Genomic DNA, 18,070 nt, shown 5'->3' with positions numbered 1-18,070 from the left:
GAAAGGGGTAGAGGACAGGGGGAATGGTGAGGGGGAGTGGGGAGGAGGTGTGTGGGGAGGGTATGCGCATGCGCAGTAAGGGTGGTCACGCCGCACACCACCACCACCGGATTGAGCTCGACCTTAAGATACTTCGCATCTAAAAAAGAACACCGGCCAAGCACTCTGTACAGGTGGTCAAGCAGCGAAGCTGAAACGGTCGGCCCCGGATCACGAGCCGGGATCTATCGAAGTGTCCTCAGTTGTGGGTTTTTACTTCTCTCTCACCACATTTAAGGGATGCGTGCTTCGAGTTTCGCGTGTGGTGACGAGCTTAAATGATGTTAAAAACACCTAAACGAATTTCTGGGTAGCGATTCCTGCGGCGGCGGGTACCATACCTAGCTATATGCTTGCTTATATGCTTAGCTATATGCTTAGCTATATGCTATATAGCTATATGCTCCTTAGCTATGCTCCCTAGCTATAACCCTCAAGAGAAGCTAGTGCAAACGCGGAGGCCCTTCGAGGTAGCGTATGCTGGTATTGCTTCTTCGTTATAGTTTCTGCGCACTCACGGACCGCCACATCCTCCCTCCTCCTAGCCATACACAGCTTAGCTGCAAAAAGAAAACATGGCTGATCCCACCGTAATAGGAATCGGTATAACGCGAAAGTGAACGTGTCTTCACAAAGGTAGTTGATCGTTTATTGCGAATTGTTTCGCCTCAAGGGCGAAGCGATGAACGCGATAGCAACATGTTGGAATGTCACGCAAAGAACGGCAAGCAGCTCGAAACTTTCAGCGTGCTGCTCAAGCACAAAGGACGCACGAAAAGAACACACACTCAGGACGATCGCGAACAAACAACTGTCACAGTTGTTATTTCTTGGTGTTTGAGCAGCACGCTCCTTTAGCAAACGGGACCGCTGCAGCGAGCGAAGTGACCTTCGTACACTCTGTAACTTGCGGTGAAAGCACAAGACGTACAAACCGCCCCCATCACGAGATAAGCGCGCGCGCGCGCATGGGCGACCACGCCTTGTAGGGCGAAGTGCAGGTGGGAGTGCGCGCGCATCGCAACGAGCGGGCCGACGACTTTTAAAGCGCACCCTTCGCGCCATCTCGCTGGTGATAACGAAAACAAGTGATTCCGAGCTCCGCGTACCGCCAGCGATAAATGGCGTATATAAATAGCTCGCCGTCAGTTTGCTGAAGAACGCAGGCTTTGTGGCCGAATCGTTTCGCGCCGAGCGCTGCGGAGCGAGGGGTCGTGGGTTCGATTCCCGACGACGAAACTTTTCTTGTTTTTTTTTTCTTTGTAAACCGTTAGTGTACCTTTTACAACGTCATATCCGTGACGGAAATACGTCAATAAAGTCTTGGTGGACCCCGTGTAAAACACTTTCGCGTTAAAAAAAAATATCCCGAACGTCGCCGGATTTGCAACCTTTCACAGAAAGTGCGTGTAAGAGGCCCCATGAAGACGCGTCGCGTACGTGCGCATCTGAGCAGCAATGGTTGAAAGACGGAGCACGTGAAGGCGCTTCGCTGCATTTCGATTTCATCAGGGTGCTTTCGCTTTTGAGAGCGATTTATCCACGCATCCGGGAATCGAACACGCGCCCTCGCGTGCTCGGCATCGGAATGCCTCTAAACCCCTTGTGAGCCATGGCTGTCGGCAATTGGAACGTCGCCAATAAGCGCGGCCGCCGTTGGAACGCGTCGCCCTGCCAGCGACCGTCAAAACCTCGACCCCACGAAGGTCGGCAGCCTGCACGACTATATAAAAATAAAATAAAAAGACTATATCTATATATATATATATATATATATATATATATATATATATATATATATATATATATATATATATATATATATATATATATATATATATAGTCTTTTTATTTTCTTATTAAGTATGTTCGTGAGCTACACAGACGTGACTTGTCTCATTCATTTTTTTTCGTGAGCCACCCCATGCGGTCACCGTGTGTTGAAACGTAACCGTGCAACAAAAACTCTGTATTTCATAATCGGCGTCCAAATTTCAGTCATTCTGGAAATCAATATCGATGTGTTTCTACAAGGCTGACGTCAAACTCCCTTCAGAAACGACTTATATATGAGATGTGGGAAAGGCCTTCTTTCAAATGGCAACGTTAGCTGACATTTTGTTGCCCTCCCCCCCTCCACTGGTCGAATCCCCTCTCCCCCCCCCCAAAAAAAAAAACATGCTGCGCCTTTGATGTCCGCCTTACCAGAGGTGAATACATAAGCGAAGTGACACGTCCCCGCCCAAGAGACAAAAAACTCAGTTTGTGTTTTTACCTCTTTTTTATTCTATTTTAACTTTTTATATTTTTTAACACGAAAGTGTTTTATGCCGGAGTCCACCAAGACTTCAGTGACGCATTTCCGTCACGGAAATGGCATCGAAAAAATTTACACGATCTCATGGCAAAGAAAAAAAGTTCCGTCAACGGGCATCGAACCCACGACCGCTCGATCCGCAACAACAGATGCCGGGCACGCTATCCACTGCCACGGTCACTGACTCTAGAGGCTTTACAATCGCGCCTTTTATATCTACCACTCTCCGGCGTGGTGGTGTTGCCCTGTGGGAGCGGTAAAGTAAAGTAATTCGTCATTACTGTGGCCTCCGCGATTAGCACCTGCAACGCGTTACACGTCCGTCCCATTCGGCGCGTTTTCAGCAGAAGTTCAATTTTGTCAATGCCTTAACATACCGGGAGGTGGCGACCTTAGCCCAAGCGTCGTAAAAGCGTCGGCCTCGCTCATATTATCACGCTAATCCAAACGAAAAAAATTGGCCACGTATCCGCGTGCTTCGCTGCAAATGTCGTCTAAAGACGATAGAAGAGGCGCTGCATGAGATATGGACGCCATCTGGCAATACGTCGGGAAACATGAGTGCTGTGTTGCGGGCTGGTAGTCCCGGCGCAGCAGCAGGCGAAGACCGGCGGTGACCAACGCGACCGGCTGGGACGCCAGCCAGCCCGAACACGCGGTTTGGCGCCACGCGCTGAAGCAGAAGAAACGTCCGCACTCAACGAGTACTCTCCACACACTCTTTTATTTACACGTCGCCTGGGTAAAACAGGAATGCCAGAGCGGCGCCCCATGGCATTCGTACAGTGCAATACAGAACCGAAACCGAAACACAACAATGAGCTCGCGCAGAGGGCACGGAGCAAGGCAAGTTTCAGCGCAACTTAAGAAACTAGGGTCTTTAGAATTACGTATGCATGTATTCATTTTCTATTAAAGGAACACACCACCTAATACTTGCCAAGTGATGTTGCGCCTCAGATATGCGTAATGTTTGTTTTTTGATCGACAATGTACACAAGTATGAACCTAGTCAACCGTTCAAGATGGCTGGCCCTTGGGCAAGTGGTTCAACTTTGGCCGAGTGGCTGAATCGAGGGACGTGCCGACAAACAGAAAGACAGACCAAAAATTGGCTGCGTATCTGCGTGCTTCGCTGCAAATGTCGTCTAAAGACGATAGAAGAGCCGCTGCGTGAGATATGGACGCCATCTGGCAATACGTCGGGAAACACGAGTGCTGTGTTGCGGGCTGGTAGTCCCGGCGCAGCGGCAGGCGAAGACAGGCGGTGACCAACGCGACCAGTGGGGACGCCGGCCAGCCCGAACACGCTGTTTGGCGCGATGCGCCGAAGGAGAAGAAACGTCCGCACTCAACGAGTACTCTCCACAAACTCTCTTACTTACACGTCGCCTGGGTAAACAGGAATGTCAGAGCGGCGCCTCCTGTCATTCGTACAATGCAATACTGAACCGAAACCGAAACACAACATGAGCTTGTACAGAGGGCACGGAGGAAGACAAGTTTCAGCGCAGTCGCATTTTCAGCGCCCCTTAAGAAACTAGGGTTGTAACATTGTAGGGCGAGTAGGGCCAGAAGGACCGTCACGACGAAAACCTGCCTCCTCAGTCGTATTCGCCTGGAACGTTGGTGTGGCTTCGCGTTCCCTCCTCCGCTCCTGGCCTTTCCACAAAGCTACTGCCTAAGTACGAAGGCCCCTACCGCGTCCTACGTCAAGCATCCCCAGTTAACTATATGATTGAGCCTGTTCAATCATTTAGGGACCGCCGTCGTCGCGGCCGCGAGACTGTTCACGTCGATCGACTGAAGCCGCATTATGACCCACCAGTTGTACCTGTTCCTTAGGTCGCCAGGATGGCTCCTTTTCCGCGGGGGAGTGATTTGTAACATGGTAGGGCGCAGACAAGAACGCCTGCGAAAGAAGACGAAGACGGTTGTTGTTGGCGCTCGCGCTTGCTCGGCTTGGACCGCTGATCGCTTCAGCTGTGGCAATCTTTTAATAAACGCGTTACTGTCTCAACGTTAAACGCATACCATCAAGGTCTTTAAAATTGCGTATCTATGTATTTTCTGTTAAAGGAACACACCGCCTAATACCTACCTAGTGATGTTGCGCCTCAGATATGCGTAATGTTTGCTTTTTGATCAACAATGTACACAAGTATGAACCTAGTCAGCCGTTCACGATGGCTGGCCCTTGGGCAAGTGGTTCAACTTTGGCCGAGTCGCTGAATCGAGGGACGTGCCGACAAACAGAAAGACAGACAGAAAGACAGACCAAAATTTCTGCGTTTAAGTTCCCGAAGAAAGACTATCGTCTTTAAAAATTCTCCGTTTAGGTATCCCACGAAAGACTATAGTCTTTAAAATAGCTCTGCGACGCGCGCCTGCCTCAAGGTAAATGTAAATGGTAGCGAAGCTTCCATAGAAGCCCATACGTTCAGAAAATGGCTGCTCATCAGCTGCTCATGGGGCTTGGCGCCATCTGTGTGAGGAGGGAACACTTCCGGCGGAACAAAAAATAAAGCGGATGTGACGCAATATCCGGTAAAAAAGTGACGTCATTTTGTTGGCACTAGCGCGAAATTTGACCTCAAAATATTTTTCCTAGGCCCCTGATCACTAAGGACTCGCGCTACAGCGAGCCGGCAAGCCCTTGGCGAATGCGCTTGAAGCCAACGCTAGCTAAACTAGTATCGACCCTTGAATAAACAGCCGTGTTTAAGTGTACCGTCGTGGAATTCGCCTTGGTTTTACCAGGAAACTTTATTCTCTGAGCTTTTATTCTGCGTTCGTGTGATCTTCCACAGCGTGAATAACGTAGGCAGCAGCGTACATCTCATATTTGCAGCGTTGCTTATTTGCTTCGCACATGCGCAGGTGACTTAAAGAGCGCATTGCATGCGTTCTTCAGTACTAACGAGAAGAAATGACGCCTGGTCACGCCAAAATAATGATATTTCAGTTTTATTCAATGGTCACAATAAAGCAATTTAACACACCCTACACAATGAGCAACAAAATGTCATAAGTACAAAAGGTGCGTACACTACGTGCACTATGTTTTGCCTTTTGTTCCGATAAATTAACCTTACGTGTAACGTATCAAGACATGCGAATTGTAGTGATTGTAGCGCGACAGATAACTTAGCGATCTGCTCACCGATAACAGGAAATATAGTAGGCACCGCATGTTCACGAAGGAAACCGGGCAGCAGGAATACTGATCCATGAAAATCCAGCAAGCACACTACTCCGAACCGTTGCCCCGGTGTCTTATCTAGAAGAGAGGGCTCGCCAGGCGTACGCGTGTTGCTATTGCATCCTTGGAACACCACATCGTTTCCGCTAGTACCGAGGAAAGCGTTCGGCGTGAAATGTTAGCCGCCTCGTGCCGTTGTCCGTTGAACACCGTAGCCAACACGTTCACCAATGATGAAACGCACATCGCAACTTCGCGCACACAAAAATCAAATTCTCACCACAATAATTCACAGCACGCATGCAAGTGCGAAACACCAGCACACCTGAGGGGGTGTGTCGCCGCAGGACGAACTTTACGCGCGCCTTTCCGAACACTACAAGGACTGCGTCGCAGAGCAATGGCATGTGTCATTCTTTAGAGGGCGCTAATAAGAAGATTTTGATAATGCATATACATTTTCATGAATTCTTTGTACACTGGATCTAAATAAATGTTATTCTGAAATAAATCTCGGTCATAAAATATAAATATTATTTTGTTGTTGAATGAAATTAGGTTTTTTGTTATTAGTGTTTGTTCCCACCACACCTAGTCGCGCTTCAATCGCTACTCCCATAACTCCCCATGCTGATGTCGCTGACAATAGGATCTGAACCGCTTTTCGCCCGAAGCTTCGCGACCTATTTGGATAGACCTTGCCTGCCTCACCTGGCTGCAACACCGTTCCTCGCCCACGCGCTCGCCCCGAGAAAAATCGCGGCCGGGCTGTCGGGGCGGCACGACGCGCTTTGCGTTTCCCTCTAGTCCGGCCGTGGTGTTCAATCACATTTTAACATGCCGCGGGATGGCGACCAAGTTCTGCGTCCGATATGCGGCGCCTTTCTGGCTATCACATCTTGTTCTCTGATTACGCTTGCACCGCTAACTACTAGAGCTGTGCACGGGCCGTATTTCCGAGCCCGGCCCGGGCCCGCTGACTTTGTCGAAGGCCCGCTCGAGCCCGACGGCAAAGGGCTGCGAGCCCGCCCGGCCCGGCCCGACGTACGAAAACAGAATCCCGGGCCCGGCCCGGCTTTTAAAGACGATAGTCTTTCTTGAGGAACTTAAACGCAGAAATTTTGGTCTGTCTTTCTGTCTGTCTTTCTGTTTGTCGGCACGTCCCTCGATTCAGCCACTCCGCCAAAGTTGAACCACTTGTCCAAGGGCCAGCCATCGTGAACGGCTGACTAGGTTCATACTTGTGTACATTGTTGATCAAAAAGCAAACATTACGCATATCTGAGGCGCAACATCACTAGGTAAGTATTAGGTGGTGTGTTCCTTTAATAGAAAATATATAGATACGTAATTCTAGACACCCTAGTTTCTTAAGCTGCGCTGAAAATGCGACTGCGCCGAAACTTGGCTTTCTCCGTGCCCTCTGCACGAGCTCATTGTTGTGTTTCGGTTTCGGTTCAGTATTGCACTGTACGAATGCCATGAGGCGCCGCTCTGGCATTCCTGCTTTACCCAGACGACGTGAATATAAAAGAGTGTGTGGAGAGTACTCGTTGAGTGCGGACGTTTCTTCTGCTTCGGCGCTTCGCGCCAAACCGCGTGTTCGGGCTGGCTGGCGTCCCCGCCGGTCGCGTTGGTCACCGCCGGTCTTCGCCTGCTGCTGCGCCGGGACTACCAGCCCGCAACACAGCATTCACGTTTCCCTACGTATTGCCAGATGGCGTTCATATCTCACGCAGCGCCTCTTCTGTCGTCTTTAGACGACATTTGCAGCGAAGCACGCAGATACGCGGCCAATTTTTTGAAGGTTCGCTGCGAAAACAAAACATCGTTTTCCGGTAATTTTGCATTTTATTGAGCATATCAAATATGATCAAACGACACACGACGAACAGTCTCTATTACACAGATTACAAATTACAAGTAGAAGGCCTCATGCCAGCAACAATTGAGTTCGCTCGCCAAAGCCGCCACGCGTATGTGGTAAGCCCATGCAAGCGTCAGCTTGCACGAAGGCGATCTACGTCGGGTCGCTGTCGCGTGCATTTTCACTCATATGGGATTTGGCCTTAAATCTAACGCGAACAGTCGCGTGGCGCCGTCACTAGCTCACAGGTGGTGTTACTTCTCTGTTTGTCGGAGTGCAACAGAGTCAGTGCTTTACCTACTCCCCTTTTGTTTAAAGTAGCGAAGGGAAAGGAAAAGCGGTAAAGAGCGGTCGCGGAAAAGGCGCTGTATGCCTGCTGGAAAACAATTCCCGTTCATTCTCTATATTTCGGGCTTGAGTCGGGCTTTGCGCCGGGCCCGAGCCCGAGCCCGGCCCGATAAAACTCCAAGTAGCCCGAGCCCGGCCCGGGCCCGAGGTGAAAATACGTCGGCCCGCCCGAGCCCGGCCCGCGGGCCGGGTCGGGCTCAGGCTTTCGGGCTACCCGGAGCCCGTGCACACCTCTACTAACTACTACAGCTACCACAAGGGTTTGGTTTATCATTAAACGTAGACGTTAGTCGTCGGGATGTAGATGTACCACCAATCATCAAAGTGGGAGCTTCCACGTTAAACCGTGCTATAGCTGCCAGACATCAATATGCATTGTGCGAACTCTCTTATATCAATGTACAGTAAACGTTCAGATACTTGTGTAAGGGCACGCTTTACTTTCGTGTTATTCCGATTCCTATGGCGGAGGGATCAACCAACTTTTTGTATCTCTCTCTCTCTTTGTGTCTTTCAGTCCCCAATCCCTTTCCCCACGCAGAGTAGCAAGTCAGCGAATTTACACACGCCGGCTAAATTCTCTGCCTTTCAATGAAGAGCTCTCTCTCTCATAAGGGAAGTAAACAGTTCTTGGAATGAAACATCGAGGGTCCGCGGCCGCCATCATCGCCAAGAACATGCGTGGCCAGAACCCTGGACATTAAATAATTACGGGACGGGTCTCACTGAGCAGAAGTATGGGGCAGACTGGGCGCCCCCTTTAGATAATTAACGCACCCCCCGCTCCCCCCCTTCCCCCCCAACCTGCGCTGGCCTGAACACTCGAGCAAGATGTTCTTTACGGACTCCACGGCACACGTATTGAGTCTATGGCTTTTCATCGCAGCTGAAGGCGACGAAGGCACTGCTGAGGTTTTTAAGAGGGACGAACTTGGACAAGCGGCTGTGACCGTAACGTCGCGTGCCACGCAAGAGTGACGGACTGTGACAGACTGTGACAGACTGTGTGTGTGTTGTGTTATGTGCTGTCTTTCTCTCTCCCTCTTTCCTTCCCATCTTTAAACCTCCTCCACCCTGTTCCCATGTACACATGGGGAGCAACCGGTTTTCCTAAACTGGTTAACCTCATTGGCTTTCATTCTCTACTATTTCTTCTCTCTCTCTCTCTGCATTTTTTATTTCTCCATCAAGAAATTGTGCGTGCGTGCGTGTGTGTGTGTGTGTGTGTGTGTGTGTGTGTGTGTGTGTGTGTGTGTGTGTGTGTGTGTGTGTGTGTGTGTGTGTGTGTGCGTGTGCGTGCTATATTTGAGATCAACTGTTGAAGCTCCCTACTTCATCGTCTAGAACAGCTGTTACAAGAACTGCATTCTTTTTACGCATTATACTGCCCCCATTTTTCCCAGCCCCCTTTTTCCACTCCATCCAACTCCCTGTAGAGTAACAAGGAACGTAATACAAGCTAGCTAACCATTCTGCTTTTCAGTAAAGAGCTTTTTTTTCTTTCTCTCTCTCCCTTATTATATTATAAAGCAGTTGCTTTCTGCAGTCAGAAATACACTTTTTTTTCTACTTAGATACCGCTTGTTGCGTTCAAATCGGCCCGGCGTACTTCCCATTAAATCGCTTCTGCGTTGTACTACATACATGTGAATACATGATGCGGAATCGGTGTTGCCGATGAGGTGAAATAGGTCAGGGCTTCGACACCCCTTATCGCCATACTCCCACCTTGAGGAATCTATATCTTACTACGAGATCGCATTCGCCAATGTCGTAAACTACTTGTTTATATGTTACGTACTAAGCGCCCGCTCAAATCGTTGGACTGTTACCCAATCGGCGCCTCCCCTGCATGCAGAGTCGTTCAAGAAACGCAAACGCTATTTCTACGCGACGTCGGTAAGCGAGAACAGATAAGCGTTTCAGATGAAAAAAAAAAAAAAACGTAAGAAAAAGAATACAAGAAGGCAGTTTCATCCACTTGGGTTAGCATAAGGCATTTCAAGCGAGAGTGGTGTTACCAGCACTAAGTAGAGGTCGGATTCTTAATGCGTGACTTATTAACCGATGCACGTAGTGTGTGAGTTTGTACTCGGTCAACTTTCGAACCTTGCCTTCGTAAATCAAAGGCAACTCATTCCGGTGTGCCGCGCCGGCGCGAAAGTTCGCGCGACCTTACTAACGCCAGTCACGTTGCCGCACGCTGTAATAATGAAATCGCTCTTGAAGGCTGCGAGCCCGCTGGCATTGAAAAAAAAAGTCACAGTTTCGCCGCAAGGGCGAAGCAATGAATGCGAGAACAAGAAAAGCGGCCCGTGATGGACGCGCTGCTACGCTGCAGAAACATCTTTGCGCAAGCAGACAGCGGAAGGGCAGGGTTCTCCCTGGGCAAATATTAGAAGAAGCGAGCGAGCTGGCTGACGACTTTTAAATGCGCCCGTTGCGCTCCTCGCGCCATCTCGCTGGTAATGAAGAAACGCTTATAAGCGCCTGCCGTCTCTGAGTCCTGCCAGCGGTAAAGGGTGTGTATATAACGCTCGCCGTTATCTACCTGAAGGATCTGCGCTTTGTGGCATAGTGGTTAAAGCTACTCGCTGCAGACCGAGAGGTCGTTGGTTCGATTCCGCGCCTCGGAAGCATATTTCTGAATTATATTTATTTGTGACTTTTATATACATATACATACTTATACATACACCGTGCATGACGGCGGTGACGGAGACGGCAAAAACTAGCCGAGACTTTCCATATAATTGCTATCGCAATAAAAAAAGCGAAAAAAGGAGAAGAAGAAGAAAACTAGAGAAGCGGAAGTTCGGAGTCGCTTACAGCGCAGCTTTATTACAACAGAATGCGTTGGCGGTCTAGCTGGTGAGAATCCATAGTGCGTATTTTAGCGCGAAAAAAAAAAAAAACGACACCACAAGAACGAAGACAGAACACAGCGTTGCTCTCGCCTGACATGGTTTATTCAGTCACACAACGTACAATAGTAGTAGTAGTAGTCTTGGTAGTAGTAGTAGTAATATGTAGTAGTGGGCGTGACGCAGGTCACGTGACCATGAGGGGCAGTGGACGAAGAAGTAAACAAAATGAAACGATGACGATAATGCTCGCTGTGATAATTATGATGAGGCTGCTGACGATGACGATGCTCACGCGCTTGCAGCTTCTTCGCTTTCCGACGGTTTACACGGCGTGGAAGTGGCTGAATATTTTTTTCACCGCTAAAGCTGTTATGACGTCACAACATCAGCCGATTTTCGGTGACGTATATTTGTCCGCCGCCGCCGGTGTCCGTGACCGCTGTCGCGCACGATGAGAAATAAATGAATCCAGGATTGAGCGGGATTCGAAGCCCTTGCCCTTTGCGTGGCAGTCGACTATTCTACCGCCAAGCCGCGCTGGTGCTTGAAACTCCTTCGCAAAAAAAATAATAATAATAAAAAAGAGACAATATAAAGGCGTCATGTACCAGCCACGGTGGTCTAGTGGTTGTGGCGCTCGACTGCTGACCCGAAGGTCGCGAGATCGAAACCCGACCGCAGCAGCCGCATTTTCGACGGATGCGAAAATCCTTGACGCCCTTGTGCTTAGATTTCGGTGCACGTGAAAGATCCCCAGGTGCTCAAAATTTCCGGAGCCCTCCACTACGGCGTCCCTCGTAATCATGTCGTGGTTTTGGGACGCTAAAAGCCAACAATTAGTATAAGGCGTCATGTCGGGCAAGGAATCACGTTAACAGATGTAATAGGGTGTTGTAGAAGAGTAAAATAACAACCGAACAACATGCAATGCGAACTGCGTAACGAGTGGACGGTTTAAAGCTTCCAACCCATTACAAAGGGCTCAGCCACAATTTTTCGTCGTCATCAGCCACAGCACCAAAAGTGTTCACATGATATTTTACAGATGTGTAGCAAGTGCCTCGCTTCTCCACAGAATGACGAATAATGGCATAGTGGGTGTTTGCCTACTTCACAAAAATTATGCTGATTTATGGCGTAGTGGGTACCCTACGAGTGTACTTGTAGTTGTTGTTCCAAGAGAGTTTACAACGGGATCTGTGTAGAAAGGCCGCTCTTCCAGCTTTCGCTGTAACTGGGCTGCGTGTTCCGCGCAGACCTGGTGTTTCAAATAGCGAAGCTGCTTAAGGCAGCCGTAATTTGTGCAGCCTATCGTGTGTGGCCTGCCCTGTGTGGCCTATCAGGTGTGTGCCACAGGAATTGGGTAAATCCCACTACTCACCACTGGCCCACTAAAAATGAGGAAGACAATAGTTAGGCCCACAAACGGTTACGTGCGACTGAAATTTGTGCGGCCAGTCAGAAAAAAAAGCTACCATGATGATGAACGAGTATTTGCCACAGAAATTGGGTAAGTCCCACAACTCACCACCATGGTCCACTAAAAGGAAGAAGGCAACAGTTAGCCCAACACGAGGGAACGGAAAAGGCAACGGCGGCTGCGAGAAGACCCCGAAGCGATGGAAGGCCTACGCCAACGACGACGTGCCCGTAGATCTGGGAGAGCTGCGAACGCTTAGTTTCAGCGCGTGGTTCTGTCGCTGGAGTTTGGACCTCCGCGTCGTGTCTGTGACTGTATGTGGTTTAACTTGAACCTCTCTGCGTTGTGAATCATTGTAGAAGCAACCTAGCATCACCTAGCTAAAGCCTAGCAACGACCGAGAAGCAACCTAGAAAGCAACCGTCCTCACCTTGGCTAAGGCCTATAGAAACGTCATAGAAGCAACCAGATTAGTCTTCGGAATCGTCCACTTTCGCTGTGACAAGGCTTTCGCGGCTTAGTGCTTAGTGCAAGCTTGGCCAGTTCTTTTTCTATTACATATGTACCCCGTCTCTAGCTCCGCTTCAAGTTCTAAGTACGTCGTACCGTACGTTCGCAAGGTTCCGCTCGGTCCGAAGAGGGCGTACGGAAGACTTGGCGTTGGGGTACTTTTTTCTTTCTTTTTTTTTTTGAGCGTCCCGTAAGTTGTCCCGTTCATGCGCCCGATCCAACGCAGAGCTACGCAGCAATATTGGCTCCGGCATCGAATGCGGAGTGCAAGTGTATGTGCCATATACGGGACCGAGGTGATATAGATCAGTTACTGCTGAGCCGTGGAATGTTTCTTCTTGCTTGTATACGCTCGTGAAACGTTCTCTACACTGTGTATTTTTTTTTCTGCGGGAAATATATAGATTCCACATATCTTTATTATATATGCTAAGCATCTCCGTAATAAACTTGCGGAAACACGCGGAACTTATTGTAGTGGCATATAGAACGCTTCACTAGCTAGGGACAGATTTATTAATCTTGCCACGTTAATAATAATATCTGGGGTTTTACGTCCCAAAACCAACGATATGATTATGAGGGACGCCGCGTAGTGGAGGGCTTTGGAAATTTCGGCCATCTAATGTTCTTTAGCGTGCACTGGCATCGCCCAGCACACGGGCCTATCCCCCGTGTTGAAAACCAGGAAGCGGAGCCGAAGTATAGAACGTCTTGTTTATTCGACGCTGGGTAAAAAACTAAAAAATAGAATGCGGGCGTGCGCTCGGGACCACGCTCGCTTGTCACTTCTTCGTCTTCGCTCCTCTTCCGAAAGAATATTTAACAGCTCCCGGCCGAACAATTCGCGCGGGTTTGCTTCTTTCGAGTCGATTGTCTACCAGATGTCGACGCTTTCCGGCACGTTCCAGGCGGTGCAACATCTGTACCGGTCTCCGCACCGTGCCCGCGGGAGCGCGCACGGGGTATCAACGAACTTTGCTGTCGCTGTCCGTAAATGCTTCGGCGACTCTTCCATCTCCCGCAGTTGTCTTGTCGAGTCCTTTAGTTTCATGTCCCCAATCCTCGTTGATTCTTCGCTTCTATCCTTGTTGACGTGACTGGAGCGAAGCTCTTGGAAGTGCTCTCGTCGCCACCAGCTACCGAGATCGCTTAGTACTCGTTCACTGTGTTTCCATCTTCGCTGATGTATTTCACGTGACGACTCTGTCTCTCCGGATGCTTTGCACGTTGCTTTGCTTGCTCGCTGCTTCGGATGCCTTGCTCGAGAAGAGGCGTCGAATACCACCGGAACTTTCATCGTATTTTCGTGGCGTCTCAGTACATCTTGGTTTGTCCCGTTGTACGTGATATGTTCGTTCGTACTGTCCGCTGTGTCGTTTTGAGCGATGTCGTTGCTGTAGTAGCTGCTCATCGCAGTGGCGTATTCCTTCTTAAACTTTGGTTCTCGGCGTAGCCTTCTCCGTATAGACTCCAGTCTCTTGAAAGCTGCACCCCTGTTGTCTTTAATCTCGGAACAGTTGCTGTACCCAGGCAGTTCAATTTGACAGCGTTCACTGTTTCTAAGAGGCGATTCAACGGAGTTCTTGACGACGTATTTGTCATCTTTCGAAAGTCTGTTTTCGTTGGCCAGTCTTAGATGCTCCACTTCCCAGAAAGACTTCAGTTGCTGGGAAACGCTGGCTTCCATTAGGCAGATGTTGAAGGTCCTTACGGTTTCTGGCTTGTTGACCGTAGACAAACTCCTTGTATCTCCATGTAGTGTCCATCCCATGATTGTCTCGATGGCGGTCAAGGAGTCGTCTAGTCGCTGAATATTTCCGCTGACAACGTGCCAGTAATAGTCTGCTCCTATAAGCACGCATATTCCAGGCTCAGGCGAGACGTGAAATACAGTGGCGTCAGCCAAACATAAGTCTTTCTCTTTCACCTTTTGGTGCACATTTGTATCGGTCAATATTGACAAATTGTTGCATATTTCTGGAACTTCAATAGCTTCCAGTTCCAGTGAGTTTGAGTCGTACTGACTATGCAGTGTGACTCGTACTCTTCGATAATATTTGCGAGGGGCTGAAATGTTTCCAAATCCCGAGATGGCGAGCTGCTCTTCGCCTAACACCGTGGCTTTCAGCTTCCTGGACAAGTCTTCCGTAATGAAGCTGCGTTGACTGCCCCCATCAATCAACATTCTTACGAGGTGTTTCCTTCCAGCGCCCTGAGCCCAAACTTTAGCGGTCTGAAGTACGGTGCTCTTTATCGAGTCTGTTGACCAGCTGGAAACAGTTGTCTGCGTTTCTGTATTCTTCTGCTTCCATGTTGGGTCGCACATCGTTGTGATGTGTCGTCCCTTGCATTTCGCGCAGCTCAATCTCTTCCAGCTTCTGCATTCTTTCGCCCTGTGAAATTGTCTAGCGCATCGGAAGCAGCCCCCTAACTTGCGCAGTTTCTCCTTTTTCTCGTCTAGGGTGAGTTCAGCTGGGCAGACGTCCACCGAGTGATCTTTGTTGCCGCATAGTAGGCAACTCTCTGGAATTAGTTTTACTGTTAAAATAGATGCAGAACATTGTGTGTGTTCAGTAGATTGTCGTTTTGTGGTTAGGACTCGTTCTCTTTGGTCAACAGTCATCAGTAAAGCCTGTTCCCGGCTTCTTACTTCAAGGCTTAAGAAGGCTAGAAGTGTAGACAACTCATCTATTTGGTCGCTAGTACCGCTTGTGTTTGTCGAAGACAAGGTGCGCTGTGTATAACGGAGCACCATTTCTTGCGGAAGCTTCTGTATTATAGCCGTCTTTAGTAGTACTCCATATTCTTTGTCTTCGACACCAAGGTTATGAAGGGATCTCATGCGGGTTCGGACCTCTTCATACAACCTTTGAAGCCCTTCTAAATCTTCACACGAGCGGACTTTACGTAGGTTTAAAAGGCGGCGCATGTGGTCGTTAACAATCAGCGACTTATGGCCAAATCTTTCTTTGAGAAGATGTATAGCTGTGCTATAACTTTCGTTAGTTGTGGCCAGGCCGCTGATGACACCTTCCGCTTTACACGACAGGTAGCTCCGGAGGTATTTCAATTTGTCCACGTCTGCGAGATGGCGGTTCTGATCAATAGTTGACTCAAATTGATCCCAAAACTCAGGCCATTTAATTGGGTCTCCATTAAACTTCGGTAGATCGAGCTTAAGTAGTTTAACCTGTGCACGTGCTTGATGAGAATCATCGTGAGATGCGTGCGTAGCTACAGCTTGAGGAGAGGACAAAATGCGTTCAGCGTGGGACTTGGCGAGGACGATAGAATCTTGATATTGCCCGACACTGTTAATCTCATCCTCAAGGTTATCGTCAGTGACATGCTCTTCTATTTGGTTGTCAAGTTCCGTGAGCATCGTTTCCTTTATCTTCAATAGGTTAAGATGATCGGTTAGCTCACCAGTTGGCGTTGGTTCCGTCCGCATAAGAGTCGTCATGTCGTTGATGATCCTGGTGACCGAAGCTCGAACGGTAGCACGTTTCCGTCGTAGCCTTTCCATGTCGTCACGTCGGGAATCGAAGGCTCGTGATGACGTGGATCGTTCTTGGTTTCTCTCCCAGCGTCGTCGCGTTGATCGCGTCGATCGGCCGTCCTCTTCAGGCAGCTCGCTTCATCGTCAGGGGTCTTCAACTGTTCTTCTATCCTGGTCACGGCACCATACTGTTGAAAACCAGGAAGCGGAGCCGAAGTATAGAACGTCTTGTTTATTCGACGCTGGGTAAAAAACTAAAAAATAGAATGCGGGCGTGCGCTCGGGACCACGCTCGCTTGTCACTTCTTCGTCTTCGCTCCTCTTCCGAAAGAATATTTAACACCCCACGCCAAGGTGGTGGTCTAGTGGTTCTGGTGCTCGACCGCTGACCCGAAGGTCGCGGGATTTAATCCTGGCCGCGGCGGCCGCGTTTTCGATGGAGGCGAAAATGCTGATCGCCCATGGTCGAGAGAGCATCGATTAGTACTGGAAAAACATGGTTGATCCCTCCGTCATAGGAATCGGAATAACACGAAAGTACACCGTGCCCTTACAGAAGTAACAGAATGTTTACTGTGCATTGATATAAGATAGTTTGCACAATGTATATTGATGTATGATAGCTATAGCACCGTTTAACTTGGATGTACCCACTTTCATGATTGGTGGTACATCTCCATCCCGACGACTAACGTCCATGTTAAATAATTAAACAAACCCTTGTGGTAGCTGTAGTAGTCAACAGTGAAAGCGTAATAAAAGAACGAGGTGAGATAGCCAGAAGAGCGTCGCATATTGGACGCAGAACTTGGTCGCCCTCCCGCGGCATGTTAAAATGTGATTGAGCACCACGGCCAGACTAGAGGGAAACGCAAAGCGCGTCGTGCCACCCCGGTAGCCCGGCCGCGATTTTTCTCGGGGCGAGCGCGTGAGCGGGGAACGCGGTGTTACAGCCAGGTGAGGCAGGCGCGCGTCGCGGAGCTATTTTTGGTTTGGATTAGCGCGATGCTATCAGCGAGGCCGACGTTTTTGCGACGCTTGGGCTAAGATCGCCACCTCGCGGTGTTTTAAGGCATTGACAAAATTGAACTTCTATTGAAAACGCGCCGAATGAGACGGACGTGTAACGCGTTGCAGGGGCTAATCGCGGAGGCCATAGTAATGACGAATTACTTTACCTTACCGCTCCCAGAGGGCAACACCACCCCGCCGACCGGGAGAGTGGTAGATATAAAAGGCGCGTTTGTAAAGCCTCTATAGTCTGTGACCGTGGCGCAGTGGATAGCGTGCCCGGCATCTGCTGTTGCGGACCGAGTGGTCGTGGGTCTGATACCCGGTGACGGAACCTTTTTTCTTTGCCATCTGATCGTATACCTTTTTTCGACGTCATTTCTGTGACGGAAATACGTCATTGAAGTCTTGGTGGACCCCTGCATAAGACACTTTCGTGTTAAAACTGCGCATGCAAATAGGCACGCGACCTGCTCACCTTCGAGAGCCGCATCTCTTTACTCGAGCCGACGCCGAAATGTATGAGGAACGACGCCGAAATGTATGAGTTACAAAAGCTTCGCTTAACCCTTTCAGACGCCGCCTATGCGTCCAAATCGATACAACGTTATTTCAGGGCACTCGGTATTCTATCGTGACAAAAATAATGTCATAATACGCCAACTTATGTATGTTCCAGTAACCATTCCCAAGTGAATTGTAATTAAACATCTATTTATTCTGAATTCATTCATGCCTTGTTTTTACATAAACAGGATCAAATCTCAGGCTAGAAACATAGTGCGAATTCGTTTTCGGTTATTTCAGTTTTGAGGAAAGAAAAATTATGCTTCAGGCGTTGCTTCAGACGGGAAGTGGTAAGTGGAACGACTCGTCGAACGTGGTAGTGACTTCAGCAAAGTAATGGTATGCAGCAGTACACTGCAAAATGAAGTTAAACGAAGGCAAATTTATTATGCAGGAGGTTTGATCAATTCGTACAAAGCT

The 18,070-nt window shown here is 49.0% G+C and overlaps 1 protein-coding gene and 1 long non-coding RNA gene across 2 annotated transcripts in view; one reads left to right on the top strand and one right to left on the bottom strand.

Moving 5' to 3' along the window:
• The window catches only part of LOC119405188 (uncharacterized), a 114,494-nt gene extending 101,663 nt beyond the window's left edge, over positions 1-12,831 (top strand). Inside the window, exon 3 of the long non-coding RNA XR_005186432.2 lies at positions 12,755-12,831. This is a non-coding gene — a long non-coding RNA (uncharacterized LOC119405188). The remainder of the gene's footprint in view (positions 1-12,754) is intronic.
• The window catches only part of LOC119405186 (sodium-coupled monocarboxylate transporter 2), an 86,405-nt gene that overhangs the window by 68,100 nt on the left and 235 nt on the right, over positions 1-18,070 (bottom strand). The gene's annotated exons all lie outside the window — the stretch shown is intronic.

The sequence above is a fragment of the Rhipicephalus sanguineus genome, chromosome 9 (assembly GCF_013339695.2).
Source record: "Rhipicephalus sanguineus isolate Rsan-2018 chromosome 9, BIME_Rsan_1.4, whole genome shotgun sequence".
NCBI classification, from domain to species: domain Eukaryota; kingdom Metazoa; phylum Arthropoda; class Arachnida; order Ixodida; family Ixodidae; genus Rhipicephalus; species Rhipicephalus sanguineus.
The sequence above is the reverse complement of the archived record's forward strand: the minus strand, read 5'-3'. Positions and strand labels throughout refer to the sequence as shown.